This window comes from Lolium rigidum, chromosome 3, assembly GCF_022539505.1.
Source record: "Lolium rigidum isolate FL_2022 chromosome 3, APGP_CSIRO_Lrig_0.1, whole genome shotgun sequence".
Taxonomy (NCBI): domain Eukaryota; kingdom Viridiplantae; phylum Streptophyta; class Magnoliopsida; order Poales; family Poaceae; genus Lolium; species Lolium rigidum.
The window spans coordinates 211,694,888-211,709,379 of NC_061510.1; positions in this window are offsets into that span (position 1 = coordinate 211,694,888).

Consider the following 14,492-nt stretch of genomic DNA (forward strand, 5'->3'; position numbering starts at 1 on the left):
AGGGCAAGAAAACGTTGACGAGCACCAACCTCACCCCACGAGGAACTCTCCTCCCATTGTCACATCAATTTGGGATTGCTGCATTGAATTTGTGTGCACCTGACAAAAATATAGAGATGGTGTGGTCGCTGTTCCGTGCTATTGTGTTCCACTTTCATAAGGTTGCCTAGCTTTGATAAGGTTTTTTCCCACAAGATCATAGGGTCTTGCGAATTACATTTTAATAATCAAATAAAGTAGAATCTTAAGTTTTTGACAAGTTTCTTTCTGTGATGACCAAACGTCGGTGGAGCTGCACTAAAAGAGGTCTAGATACCTTTGTGTAGATTGCCTATACGCTATAGCTTCAGCTTCAGTGCTCTTTCAATCTTTGCAAATTTGTTTTAGCCGGTGAGGCTACAATGCCTAATCATCTCGTAGTGTAGGCTAAAACATGTAATCATTATGCAATATTGATCTCCTTTTTATGTTTTAGTTTGTTGAAAATTGAATTGGATTTTTTCATGTAATCAAACTCTTTAGAAATTTAACAAGATTTAATTAATGTAGTGTGTTTTCATGTAATTTAACTATTTGGTGAGTTCTTCTTTTGCTACTTTTGTTGGGACTATTATACTCGGGCATCTAAAAACTGATAATTAGGAGAAAAATTAACACATACTACAAAATAAGGATACAACAAAAATTAGGGTATACTTTAAACCCGTCGTAACGCACGGGCACTTTTGCTAGTATATATATATATATATACTAATAAAAGACCCAGAGGGTCTGATCCAACGCATCTCAGCCGTACAATCCAAATATCCAACGGCTCACGTCCTCTCGGTGTTTGACGGGAGCGGACAACAACCACCCACGCGCTAATTTCCTCGCTAATTAATCGATCGAACCGTCGCACCCCGAAATCCCCATCCACATCAGGTAGCCATCGCCGCCGCAGCCCTCCCTCCCCAGCACTCCAGCTGCGCCCGCCGACGCGCAGACCTCCCGCGATGCCCATCGATGGCTGCAACCACAGTACCACACACCGCCGTCCACAAGAGCGACGCGAGAGCCTCCACTGGAGGCCACCAGCACACAAGGACGCCCTGCCGCCCACACGCGAGGATGCCCTGCATTTCCTACACCGGCATCAGACGCCGCTGCCACAATCTCCGTTAGCCACGGCCGCAATCCCCGCGCCCGACGCCAACGATCCGCACACCGATGATGCCGCCGCCAGCTCAGTACCAAGATCCGCACAGGACGCGCAGCAGCCGTTCTCGGCCTTCACCACCACGCGTTGCGAGACCGATTTCCGGAAATAACAGTCCCGCCGTACGGCTCCGGTGGTATTGCCTACCGCCCCTCTCTGCTTCTGGCTCACGGGACATGTGCCCCAGTTCACCATCATTACGCCCTCTGCATCTTAAGAAAAGTCATCTCACTTATGCGTTGTCTCATGTGCAACTGAAGCACGTCAGTTCTTTTGTGAATTAGATACATATATTCTGATTGAATTGAGGATTAGATGTTGTATTTGAAATTTAGAAGCTCTCCATGTACAGCATATGGTGATAGCCTTATCGACATTTTGGCAAACAACTACAGAAATTAACGGTGGTTTTGACTGTAATTTTGTGACTTTCCTGCAGATGTTCTATCAAATTCGTGTAGAATCCAGCGTGAGTACGTGAGTGACAATCAGGTAATCAAAACTAACACATTCATAAGTAATATTGAGTGGGTATTTATGATGTGTTTATGAATGTGCAAAATATCAGGGGATTGTATAAATGTTGAGGTTTTGGGTATTTATGAATGTGTTGATGTGCAAGTTTTAGCAAACAAACATTTGTCTAATTGAGTTGTTGTATTATTTTTTTGAAGAGGAGAGCTTTGGTAGCTCCATTTATTTTTGTGACATTTGGACCAAATTTGCAATGCATGGTTTGTTAGCTTAACTTTCTGTTTCTTGAGGATTATCTTTGCTCGGTTAAACTGATAGCAACTGGGAGATTCATTGCCATTAGTCACTCTATTTGACAGACCAATAGCCTGAACCTATAGTTTATCAGCTTGTGGTGTGAAGTCCCCTTATTTGGTAATTCTATTTTGATCACTGCAACTGAGACATTTGTTTTTCTCTTGATCAGAACTACCGTTGATACCTTGCCACTGAATGCCACTAACGGCAATGCCGTAGCCACACCGAAATCCAGGGGCACTACCCACCAACACCAACACGCTGGATAGCAGAGGTGCTCTCTTTAGTTTCGTTTTATCTTGAATTATAGAATACTTGTGTTCCAATTGTGTATTTATCTGGAAAATAATCTGTAGCAATATTAAAAGACCCAGAGTGGGGTGATCCAACCAATCCGAGCGCTCTAACCATTATCCAACGTCCCGAGTATCACCCAGTAAAACAGGCCCGACAATTGTCCGTCAGCCTGACCATTGTCATCTCTTTAATTAGGCGAGGAAATTTTATCTCCCATGATCCCAGCGGGCGGTTTCCATTCCCCCTCTTTCTCTTTGCCACCAACCTACCCTCACGAGCGCCAGGGGCGTGCCGAGCCGTCCAAAGGGTGTGCGCCACCTCCCAACTTGGCCATGCTGCACAAAGGCCACGTTCCCGCTGCCCAAGCCCACACCGCCACCTTTGATCTCCTCGACAATACCAACCTAAGGAGATTCACAGGCCCATGGAGGATAACTACGATGATACGGTCACGGCCGCCCGTCACCATCTCGGTTGTCTCCGTCGACCGTCCCTAGCGTTGCCGTTGACGCCGCCCATCACCAGCTCAGCCATCGCTCGCGGCCCATCATCAGTGCTCCCGTCGACGCCGCCTGTCACCAGCGCGCCCGTCGCCACCCTGCCCATGCCGCATGACTTCTGGTATCTCTCATAAGAACAGAAGGGGCATGGCCCTAATTCTGTCCATAATTCCTAATGCATTTATTCTAATAGATCTTTTTTTCATAGTTGATGCATGTTACCAAATTGGGTTGTACCTATGTTGACCATACATATGGATTTGCTCTGATTTAGCATTCTTGGTTCAAACTGCCCACTCGGCTAATTTGCTCAGTTGGTTCGGTTCTATTTTTCTTGTTTGATCTCTTGTTATTATGGTACAGGTATATACATATTACATAATTCAAAATTGTATATCAACTATCCATAGTTGTCTGCTGGTAGAACTGGGCCACTTGCAGTGTGCTTTCAGGCTGAAGCTTTCGCTGAATATCAGGGCCTTATTGTTGTATGAAGATGGCATTGGGAAAATCATACTGTAAACGGTTGCCTTGCTACTGAAGAATAGTCTCATAAGCTACATTGATGACCTCTCTTCGCCCCATGCTATCATTGGTGAGAAGCCTCATTACAAGTGAGTTTACATCTGTAATTGTCAAATACTGTGCAAGATCATGTAGCAGTGCACATGGACGTGGTTGTTGACTAGCTTTAGATTTAATCACGAGTTTTTATGTCTTGTCGTAAGTTCTTTTGCTGCCAGCGGTTCAGCTTCACACTCAAATTAGTGCAGTTCCTTTGCATTTTAAAAAGAGTATACGCACTTGAGGACATGTACATGTATAGTTTCAGAGCGGATGTTGCGGCTGGGCAATCAGTGCGGTGGTGGTCAGGTTTGCCAAGGTGGTTTGTGATGTATCTATTTATTCAAAGATTTCTAAAGGATGCTGAGCGGTTTCTCCTAATAATTCTTCGACAAATATTGGTATCCACTGATAACTTCTTAGTGTTTCGCCATTTTTCATCAGATTAAGCTTGAAGCATGGGAGTGCATTTCCTTAGGTGCTTTCACATATATTTAGGCACATATTGTACTTTCGTGAGTAGGTGCTTATGTCGTCACAAAGTCATGCTTGACAAAGAAGTGAACAATGCAACTTTTAAATTAAATAATAAAGTTTGATTTGCAAGTATGCAGCTCTTTTATGTACGACACAGTATAATTTAGTCTGACATAGTGTGGAGATATTATTGCGAAGCACATTAACTGGGATTTATTTTTGGTCACTTCCTGGAGTATTAGTTTAGAGACGTACTATGATAATCGTTTCTTCCTTGTTCATCAGACCAGACCAGACCTTGCACACCTAATAAATTGAGAGGTATCCAAAAGAGCTGAAAATATAATCCTCGATTGCTGAAAATAACTAGAGCACAAAAATCATTGCTGAAAATAGCTAGGTCTGTAAAATCTGGATCCACGTGCAATTATTTGCGCAAATATTGTAATGTACAATGCATTTGATTAAGTAGTTGGCTTGTTGTAGCTAGATTGATTTATTTTTATTTGTGTGTTACTTTTTGTTCGTTTCATCCCATCATAAATGGGTAGATTTTTTTTTTATATCAAATAGGACACACTCTAGATAAAACATTTTTCGTTTAAATTATTGTGATTCTTCTATATGTCTTGCCATGCAGACCACATTTCCTTTTAGGATGTCTTGAGGAAATACTCCCAATTTTTTCTTATATGGCTATATTTTTTTGTTAGTCGTGCGTTGCACGTGCAATCTTACTAGTATAGTTAAAAGGGACTATACATCTCTAAGAGCATCTCCAATAGTCTTCCTATAATTCCCTCAAATTCGTAAAAACTGCTTTTTTAGCAATCCATAGCAAAGTGCAGCTCCAGCAGCATTTGTATAAGTGCCCGCCCCCCACTCCCAAAAACAATTTATACAAAGATTGCCAAAATTTCCCCTCCACTTCGCATATTTGCGAGGCTCCACTTCGCATATTTGCGAGGCTCCACTTCGCATATTTGTGAAGCCTGTGTCCATTTCGTGTAATTTCCTCTCCACTCACGCGAAGGGCAAACCACACATGCGCGGTAACTTCCCATGTGCGCCATTCCTGTCGTCCGCTGCCCCGCCGCCTTGCCCGCTCGTGAGCTGTCATGCCACCTTCCTCCAGCTCCTCCTTCGCCCCGCCCAGGAGTTGTTGTGCCACCTTCCTCCAGCTCCTCCGCCACCCGCCCCTATTTCCTCGCCGGAACGAGTTCCTCACCGCCAAATTAGACCGGAGGAGGCCGCATGCGTGCCGTCGATTCGGACCGGAGGAGGCCCATACGAGGCCATTTGTGTTGCGGGAGAGCTCCGCCGTGCACCCTTGTGCCCAGCCGACGACCCTTTGCCACCCCGCATGTGGTTGGGGATTGGGCATGTGGCGTGGGAGGCGACGGGCATGGCGTGACAGTCATGGGTGGGCGCATGCGGCGGCGGGCGGCATGGGCAAGCCTCGTGGGCGGCGCGCGCGGCCGGTGTGCGGGGGGCGGGCGTGGGTAGTGGCCAGCCGTGTTGCCCGTGTGCGTGCAAGTGGATGAAGAGGGAAAGAGATAAGGGAGGAAAAAACAAAGAAAGAAAGTGTACCCACTGACATTTGGATCCCACATACCCATTGCCAGTTCTGGATTGCTATTATAGGAAGGCTAGGAAAGCAAAATTTTGTGAGGGCTTGTATACCTTCTCTGTTGTATTGTGATCCAAATTCATATACAAAAGGGAGGCTAACTTCTGACGAGCGGAGCGAGGCCCGTCGCCGTAGGCTTGGGCCGATATATACATCTTGTAAGCCGCCGGCTAGGGTTTATCAGATTATAAGATAACCCATGGCGTTTGTAAACACTCCCCGATATAGTGAATTTTTGCTGGCTGGCGCCCGTGGTTTTTTCCCCTTATGTGTTGGAAGGGTTTTCCACGTTAAATCTCGTGTCTCCGCTGCATTTACCTTTATCGTTCTTCATTATTTGCGTGTCGCTTTTATAATAAGTGGTATCAGAGCACGTGTTTCAATCTAGGGTTTTGCGACATGTCTCCCTTGAAGTTCGATCTACTGCAGCTGGATTATACCACGAGATTTTCTCTGTGGCAAGTGAAGATGAGGGCGATCCTTACCCAATCTTCTGATCTGGATGAACCTCTTGATGGATTTGGCAAGAAAGATGCCAAGACCTGGACCGACGATAAAAGAGGAAAGACCGTAAGGCTTTTTCATTAATCCAGCTTCATCTATCCAACAATATCTTGCAGGAAGTGCTGGCTGAGAAATCCGCAGCGGCGCTGTGGTTGAAACTGGAATCGATCTGCATGTCCAAAGATCTCGCACAAGCTGCAAGAAGGTGCGTCAATGATGAATCACCTATCGATCTTTAGAGAGATCGTTTCTGATTTGCTGTCCATGAAGGTAAATTATGACGATGAGGATCTCGCTCTTATACTGTTAGTCTCGTTGCCTAATTCTTTTGCAAATTTTTGCGACACCTTGTTATACAGCCGCGATGAACTAACCCTTGCCGAAGTTTATGAGGCCCTCCAGCAGAAGGGAAAAGATGAAATCTATGGTGCAGGCAGAGGGTTCGTCATCTAAGGCAGAAGCACTGCAGGTCCGAGGCAGGACCGAGAACAGAAACAACAACTACAACAACTACAACAGAGATAAGAGCAAGACCGACAGAGGTCGCTCAAAATCCAAAGGACGAGATGGTAAGTTCTGCAGGTACTGTAAAAAAACTAGCCACAATATTGATGATTGATGGAAGTTGCAGAACAAAGAGAAAAGAAACGGTACTTACCAACCGAAAAACAAATCTGAGGGGCTGTTGTTTCTAGTGATAATTCTGATTGCGATTGTCTAGTTGTGTTTTGCTAGTTGTGTTTCTGGTAATGATGAGTGGATCCTTGATTCTGCATGTTCATTTCATATTTGCTGTAACAAAGACTGGTTCAGTTCTTATGAGTTTGTGCAGAGTGAAGATGTTGTGCGTATGGGAGATAACAACCCACGTGAGATCGTGGACATTGGCTCCGTTCAGATCAAGATGCATGATGGCATGACACGCACTCTGACAGATGTGAGACACATACCTGGCATGGCCATAAATCTGATCTCTCTCAGTACCCTTGATGTTGATGGGTAGAAACACTCTGGTTCTTGCGGAGTTCTGAAGGTATCAAAAGGTTCTCTCGTTCACATGATTGGTGATATGAATTCTGCAAAATTATATGTTCTTAGAGCTAGCACTTTGTCTGGTATTGTTGTTGCTGTTATTCCTGATGAACCTGGTAAAACTAATCACGTGGCATATGCGTCTTGGACATATGAGTGAACATGGCATGACGAGAATTGCACTGAGGAGAGACCTGCTAGATGGTTGCAATTTGAGTAAGTTTGAGTTACGTGAGCATTGCATTTTTGGTAAGCATAAAAGAGTTAAATTCAATGCTTCCGTTCATACCACTAAAGGGATTCTAGATTATGTGCATGCTGATGTGTGGGGACCTTCCCGCAACACTTCTCTTGGTGGTGCAAATTACATGCTTAATATCATAGATGATTACTCCAGAAAAGTGTGTTTGATGCTTTTAGAAAGTGGAAAGTTATGGTACAGAAGCAAACAGAAAAGAAAGTTAAATTGCTTCGTACTGACAATGACATGGAGTTTTGTTCTACTGTTTTCAATGATTATTGCAGCGACGAGCATTGTCAGGCACCACACCATCCCATATACTCCTCAGCAGAATGGTGTGGCGGAGAGGATGAATAGAACCATCATCTCCAAGGCTCGCGGCATGTTGTCCAATGCTGGTATGCATAGACGTTTTTGGGCTGAAGCAGCATCCACCGCTTGTTACTTGATAAACATGTCACCTTGCATTCCACTTGATAAGAAAACTCTTATTGAGGTATGGTCTGGTTCACCTGCTGATTATTCATAGTTGAGAGTTTTCGGTTGCACTGCTTATGCTCATGTTGATAATGGAAAGCTAGAGTCCAGGGCTGTTAAGTGTGTGTTTCTTGGTTATGGTTCAAGAGTTAAGGCATATAAGTTACGGAATCCTGAAACTAAGAAAGTCTTGCATAAGAGGAATGTTGTCTTTAATGAGGCTGTCATGTTTTATAAGAGTTCATCTACAGATGTTACTGATGCTGTTGATTTTTCTGATAATTCTGATGATGAATAACAGAGGATTAGTGTGCAGGTGGAGCACGTGGAGGAGAAAGAAAATAATGTTGCTGAAAATGATAACACTGTTGTTCAGCACTCACCACCTTTTTTGCAGCAAACAAATAGTTCCATTGCTGCTGATAGACCGATGCGTAACAAAGGTCCATGTCCTCGTTTAATTGAAGAATGTAATCTTGTTCATCATGCTTTGAGTTGTGCTGGAACAGGTGGAGCATGATATCGAACCTGCTACATATACTGAGGCCGTTGCATCCGTTGACCGCGTGAAGTGGATTTCTGCTATGCAAGAGGAGATGCAATCGCTTGACAGGAATGGCACATGGGATGTTGTGCCTTGCCTAAACAAAAGAAGGTTGTCCGCTGTAAGTGGATATTTAAAAGAAAGGAAGATTTGTCTCCTAATGAGCCTCCGAGGTTTAAGGCAAGGTTAGTAGCAAAAGGTTTCAGCCAAATTCCAGATATTGATTATAATGATGTATTCTCTCCGGTTGTGAATCATAGTTCCAGTCGTGCATTCTTTGGTATTGTGGCTATGCATGATCTTGAGCTTGAGCAGCTAGATATAAAGACTGCTTTTCTGCATGGTGAGCTTGAGGAGGAGATATACATGGACCAACCTGAAGGTTTTGTTGTGCCTAGTAAGGAGGATCTTGTTTGCAAGTTAAAGAGGTCCCTTTATGGTCTGAAACAGTCTGCAAGACAGTTGTATAAAAGGTTTGATCCATTTATGATTGCACATAAGTTTAAGAGATCTTAGTATGATAGTTGTGTTTATATCAAGTTTGTTAATGTATCACCAATATACTTGCTGTTATATATTGATGATATGTTGATTGCTGCCAAGAGCAAGAAAGGATCACTACATTAAAGTCACAATTAAGTAGTGAGTTTGAGATGAAGGATCTTGGTGTTGCTAAGAAAATACTAGGTATGGAAATTACAAGAGACATAAAATCTAGTGTGTTATTTCTTAGTCAGCAAATATACATTCAGAAAGTTCTTCATCGTTTTAATATGTATGATGCAAAGTCTGTTAGTACACCTATTGCTCCTCACTTCAAATTGTCAGCATTACAATGTTCTAGTACTAATGAAGATTTTGAGTACATGTCTCGAGTTCCATATTCTAGTGATGTTGGTTCCTTGATGTATGCCATGGTTTGTTCTCGTCCTGATTTGTCATACGTTATGAGTTTGGTTACTCGATACATGGCTAATCCTGGTAAAGAACATTGGAAAGTTGTTCAGTGGATTTTCACGTACCTTCGTGGCACATCCAAATCTTGCTTGAAATTTGGCAAGACCGGTGAGGGACTTGTTGGCTATGTGGATTCAGATTTTGCTGCCGATTTGGATAAGAGAAGATCCCTCAGAGGTTATGTGTTCACTGTTGGTGGATGTGCTGTGAGTTGGAGGACAACATTACAACCTGTTGTTGCCCAATCTACGACCGAAGCAAAATATATAGCAATTGAAGCTTGCAAAGAGTCTGTTTGGTTGAAAGGTTTATATGCTGAGCTTTGTGGAGATGATTCTTGGATTAACTTGTTTTCTGATAGTCAAAGTGCAATATACCTTACCAAAGATCAAATGTTCCATGAGAGGACAAAGCACATTGATATCAAGTACCATTATGTTCGCGACATTGTTGCTCAAGGTAAACTGAAGGTATGCAAGATAAGTACTCATGATAATCCTGCTGATATGATGACAAAGCCGGTTCCTGTTTCCAAGTTTGAGCTTTGCTCGAGCTTGGTTGGTATAACTGTTTAGCCCAAGTGGCTGTTGGCGCCAGCAAGTGTTTTTTCTTTGTTGTTCAGGAGATTTGTTGAAGTTCATGCTACAAGATGGAATTTGTCTCAAGGTGGAGTTTGTTGTATTGTGATCCAAATTCATATACTAAAGGGAGGCTTCTGACGAGCGGAGCGAGGCCCGTCGCGGGAGGCTTGGGGCGAAGCGTAGCGGAGTCTGAAGTTAGCCCATACGTCGTGCCCTGCAGGGACGCCTGCGAAGGGGGGTGGGGGGGGGGCGGCAGCCCCCGCGGTACGGTACGGATCGTTGGCTCCGCCTATATATACATCTTGTAAGCCGCCGGCTAGGGTTTATCAGATTATAAGATAACCCACGGCGTTTGTAAACACTTCCCGATATAGTGAAGTTTTGCTGGCTGGCGCCCGTGGTTTTTCCCCTTCTGTGTTGGAAGGGGTGTTCCACGTTAAATCTCGTGTCTCCACTGCGTTTATCTTTATCGTTCTTCGTTATTTGCTTGTCGCTTTTATTACATTCTCTCTTACATTTCTATCGCAAAATTTTAGCAATCCAATGTAGCAATGGTATTGCAGATGCTCTAACAAGTGACAACATGTTATCTTTTTCAAGTGCATTGACTGATGGACGGTCTTCAATTTAGAGGAGGTTTTAACCGGCCAAATCGACATCAGGCTCGGTTTAAAAAGCTATGCTCTGCTTTAATATTCCAAACATCCTTATGTGGGCCAGAATGTGAATATGCGGTTGCCTCGTGATGGGCTTGCAAGAATTAAAAAAGAGAGCAAAAAAGAATTGTAGCTGCCAGACAATTGAGACTAATATACTTTCACTTACATTGCATAAACGTTGTTGTCTTCATCGCACATAATATAACTACTAAGGCAGGGACTGACTTGATTCTCGTTCCAATCTCCCAGGACACCGCGACTGTCAATGAGCATCATTCTGATTTCATGTAGTGCTGTGACTGTGGAGATAAAAATGCCGTTTAATTTGCAGAGCTATGAGGTAGGGACTCAATGCGATTGAACTAATTAAAAGTGGTTAAAATTTTTGATTGACGTAAAATAAATATATTCAATGTTTCACTTGCATCTAATGAGAAGTGCTTTCATATTACGTTGAAAGAGAAGTGCAAATCTACCAAAACAATTCTAAGGGTAGGTGATACACTGGAGTACGTGTGCTTTGGAACAATTGTGTAGTTTCCTTGTAAGCACTGTTTGGAACTCTGGATTTTCAAAAAGATATGGAGGTGAATCTCTTAACAGATGTAGAGTACTCCCTCCGTCCTATGAAACATGTAGAAACTTTGATGTATCTTTGTACTAAATAGTGTCTATATACATCTAAATTTAGACAAAGTTAATACAAGTGTTATAAGACGGAGTATTCAGTTGGCAGAGTCTAGTCAAACAGTCAATAGATCCAAGTCAATTCCACACCTTGTTAATGGTAGGTACAGGGAGGTGAAGCTAGACACTCGGGTGCTGACAAAATCTAGTCATCTGTCAACAATTGGATAATGATAAGGGCAGCGAGATGAATCTCCAAGAAGCGCACTCCATTATTTAGTAGACGAAGTCTAGTCAAATAGTCAATACTCCCTTTTTTTCTAAATGAAGTAACAGCCCCAGCCTCATAGTCAATACTCCCTGGCATTGCCTTACCGAATTCCAGCTATGTAGAATAAATGAATAATATCTTAAACGCAAATTATTTACCTTGGACTTGGACGTCAGTAGCTGCAAAAGATTGCAGGTACGCCAGTACAGCTAACCCAAAAGCTAGCAACTTCATGCTTCCAGAATGGTGCTCAATCAGTTTGTTTTTAGGAACAGAAGTACTGCTCAATCTGCTCTGGATTCTGCTTGATGGAGATCATAAGCACTCTTGAGGCGAAATCAGTGCGACATAGATGCCTCACTGAAGAACAAAATGAATTGTGTCAGATTCACTAGACCAGCGAAACGAACTGAGAAGAATGGAGAGTACGAATTGCTTGGAGAGAAATCAGACAACCTGTAAATACACTCTTTTCTGCGTACTACCATACGAGACAAAAAAAAATTGTGTCTCCTACAACTAAAAGCCAGGGACATAGATTAACCTGACTAAACCAAAATTCCAGGACAAAACGAAATTTGGTTGGTCAAATCTTGTCTACAGTATGATTTTGCTCTGCAGATGCAAGCTTCTCAGCAGAATCCATTGCTTTCTCTAGTAATGTTTGAGCATAAGTTAACCTTCTCAATTAACCACTCAAGGGAAGCAAAATACCAAAAATCAAATCAATAAATGCACACAGCTATTCTAATGAGTGAGCAATGAAGTGAAGCAAACAGGTAAGATTGAGCAAGAGAAAGATTCATCAGTTAATCATACGTACATGAAAGGGAGAGTGTCAAGAACATAATTACCAAGCAAAGGAAGAAGTAAGCATGTGATGCTCCTGACTTTCCAAGACCTTTCTTCTCTCAGTATACTTTGTAAGATGACCCGGAGCTTGAGCTCTGAGCTAAAGAGAAGAACTGTAATGGCATGAGCTACTGGACAGTGAATTGGGGGACACACGGACTAAATTGGTGAAATTTAGGGGTAGGAAACTTCCTGCAGGGGGAAGCACTGAAGTCCTCGTCATTTCATTGGACCGCCTGATAGATGACTCATATCGAACGTCACGACGACTGGCTCCCCCCAAAAGCTGACCGGCCCCTTCGTAGGTACCCATCCGTTTCGTATTAATTCTCCCGACACGGACTTTTGGGACCTGGCAGCACGCCGAGGTGGACATCCCACGCGTCTATGATTGATGTGAGATTAGAGTAATTTCAATAGCTGGCTATAAGACAAATGTCATATCATGTATAGTCAATTTAGAGCTAAGGGCATCTTCATCGGCGCGACGCAAACGGATACTGAGCGACCATTTATGTCCGACGTGAGGGCATCTCCAGCGGCGCGACGCATTTCGGACACCCAAAATGTCCGCGGGCGTCCGTTTGCGTCGCGAGGCGGACGCGGAAATGGTCGCGTGTCCGTTTGCGTCTGGGGCTGGCTCCAGCGGGGCGACGCATTTTGGGCGCAGACCAGAATTTAAAAAATAGAAGCACGCATAAACTTTTGCACCAAATTTACAGCCGCATTTTAAGGGCTGAAACAAGTTCACCCCACTTTGCATATCGATCGCGCAAAGTGGAGACCAAAAGGGCATAACAAGGCCCGTGCAAAGCAATAAAAATGTCCAAAAGGAGGCCAAGGTGCCGGGCGCATGGCGCCGGCGATCGAGCGTCTCGCGCGGATTTCGGCGCGCCTCTTCATGAACCAGGCCCCGGTGTCGTCGTCGACGCTGCTCAAGTCGGCTAGCATGATCCTAGTGTCCTCCGCAAGGATCTTGGCCTTGGCATCCATCCTCCTAGCCTCGGCGTCAAGCAATTTGGCCTCGGCGTCCGCCTTTTGGACCTCAATTACCTCTTTGGCGAGGTTGTGGTAGATGGCAGCACGCGGCCTCTTTTCCAGACGCCTCTTCTCGTCCCTAGCAGCCAAGGCGGCACGATTGTCGGCCATCATCTTCTCCATGCTCATGGTGAACGCAAGGGCCTACGCCTCCCGCTGTAGATCGGCCTTGGTAGGCTTGTGGCCTCGTGGACGAGGTGGAAGGGCTGGACGGCCTTGATCGTCGTCCTCGCCGTCGAGGTTGATCGCTGTCCCATTCCTCACAGCTTCGTTGTAGGCCGCATAGCTTGTCATCCACTTGTTGGCGTTCTTGAGCACGTTCCAAGCAATGGACCATATGGAAGCCCTTCTTATGCGTCGCCCGAACTTCTCCAAGGCGCGGGATACCCGCATTCATAGCCGCCAATGATGTACATAGAATGATGCACATAGTGTTGAATGATGATGGTTCTATCGTGTTTACCACTGTCATGACGCCAGCGCCGCTTACGGGGTTATTAACAGCATGTTCGACCGCCGAGCAAAACTTGGCTGTCTCTTGCTTGATGTAGTTCCATCTTTTTCGGAGGGACTCTAACGTCCGAGGGCTTGTGATATTGTAGGGCGGGTGCCGCCTGGTCTCGTTGTACTCGCTGCGAGACCTTGGCCCAATAGACCTTGCCCTTTTGCTGCGCGCCATTAATGCAATCATTGCTCGATGCAAGCCATGCTTCGCACAAACACTTGTCCTCCTCGTCGACGAAGCCTTGTGTCCTGTGGCTCTCCCCTTCTTCTTCGCAGGCTTTGTTGGCGCGGTCGTCGAAGTCCTCCACCGACACGGGTGTTGGCTGCGTCTCGCTGGGTGGCAAACAGGCGTGCGGTTTCGATGTCCTCCGCGCGTTCATCCGCCGTTGGCTCCCAGTCATCCAGCGGGGTCCCGGCCGGATCACCGCGAATGAAGCCGCCGCCGAAGATAATTTCCTGGATGTCAGCCTCACGGTGGTCCTTCCAATACTCCTACGAATCACTGGACGTCAGACGCATGAAACACGGCGAACGCACACATTGAGAGAGCTCACGTACCGGGTCATCCATCGTCGGGGCAGCCGGCGCCATTTCGTCGAACAGGATGCGGGGCTGCGGCATGCTCTCCTCCGGCACCTGGCGCGTCTTCTGTGTCGCGCCCGAGCTGGAGTCACCGCTTCTAGGAGTCCGGTTGAGGTCGGGAACAACCGCCCCGTTGAACTGCTCCGCCGCCCCGGTCAACTCTACCGGCGGCAGGCCGGACGCGAA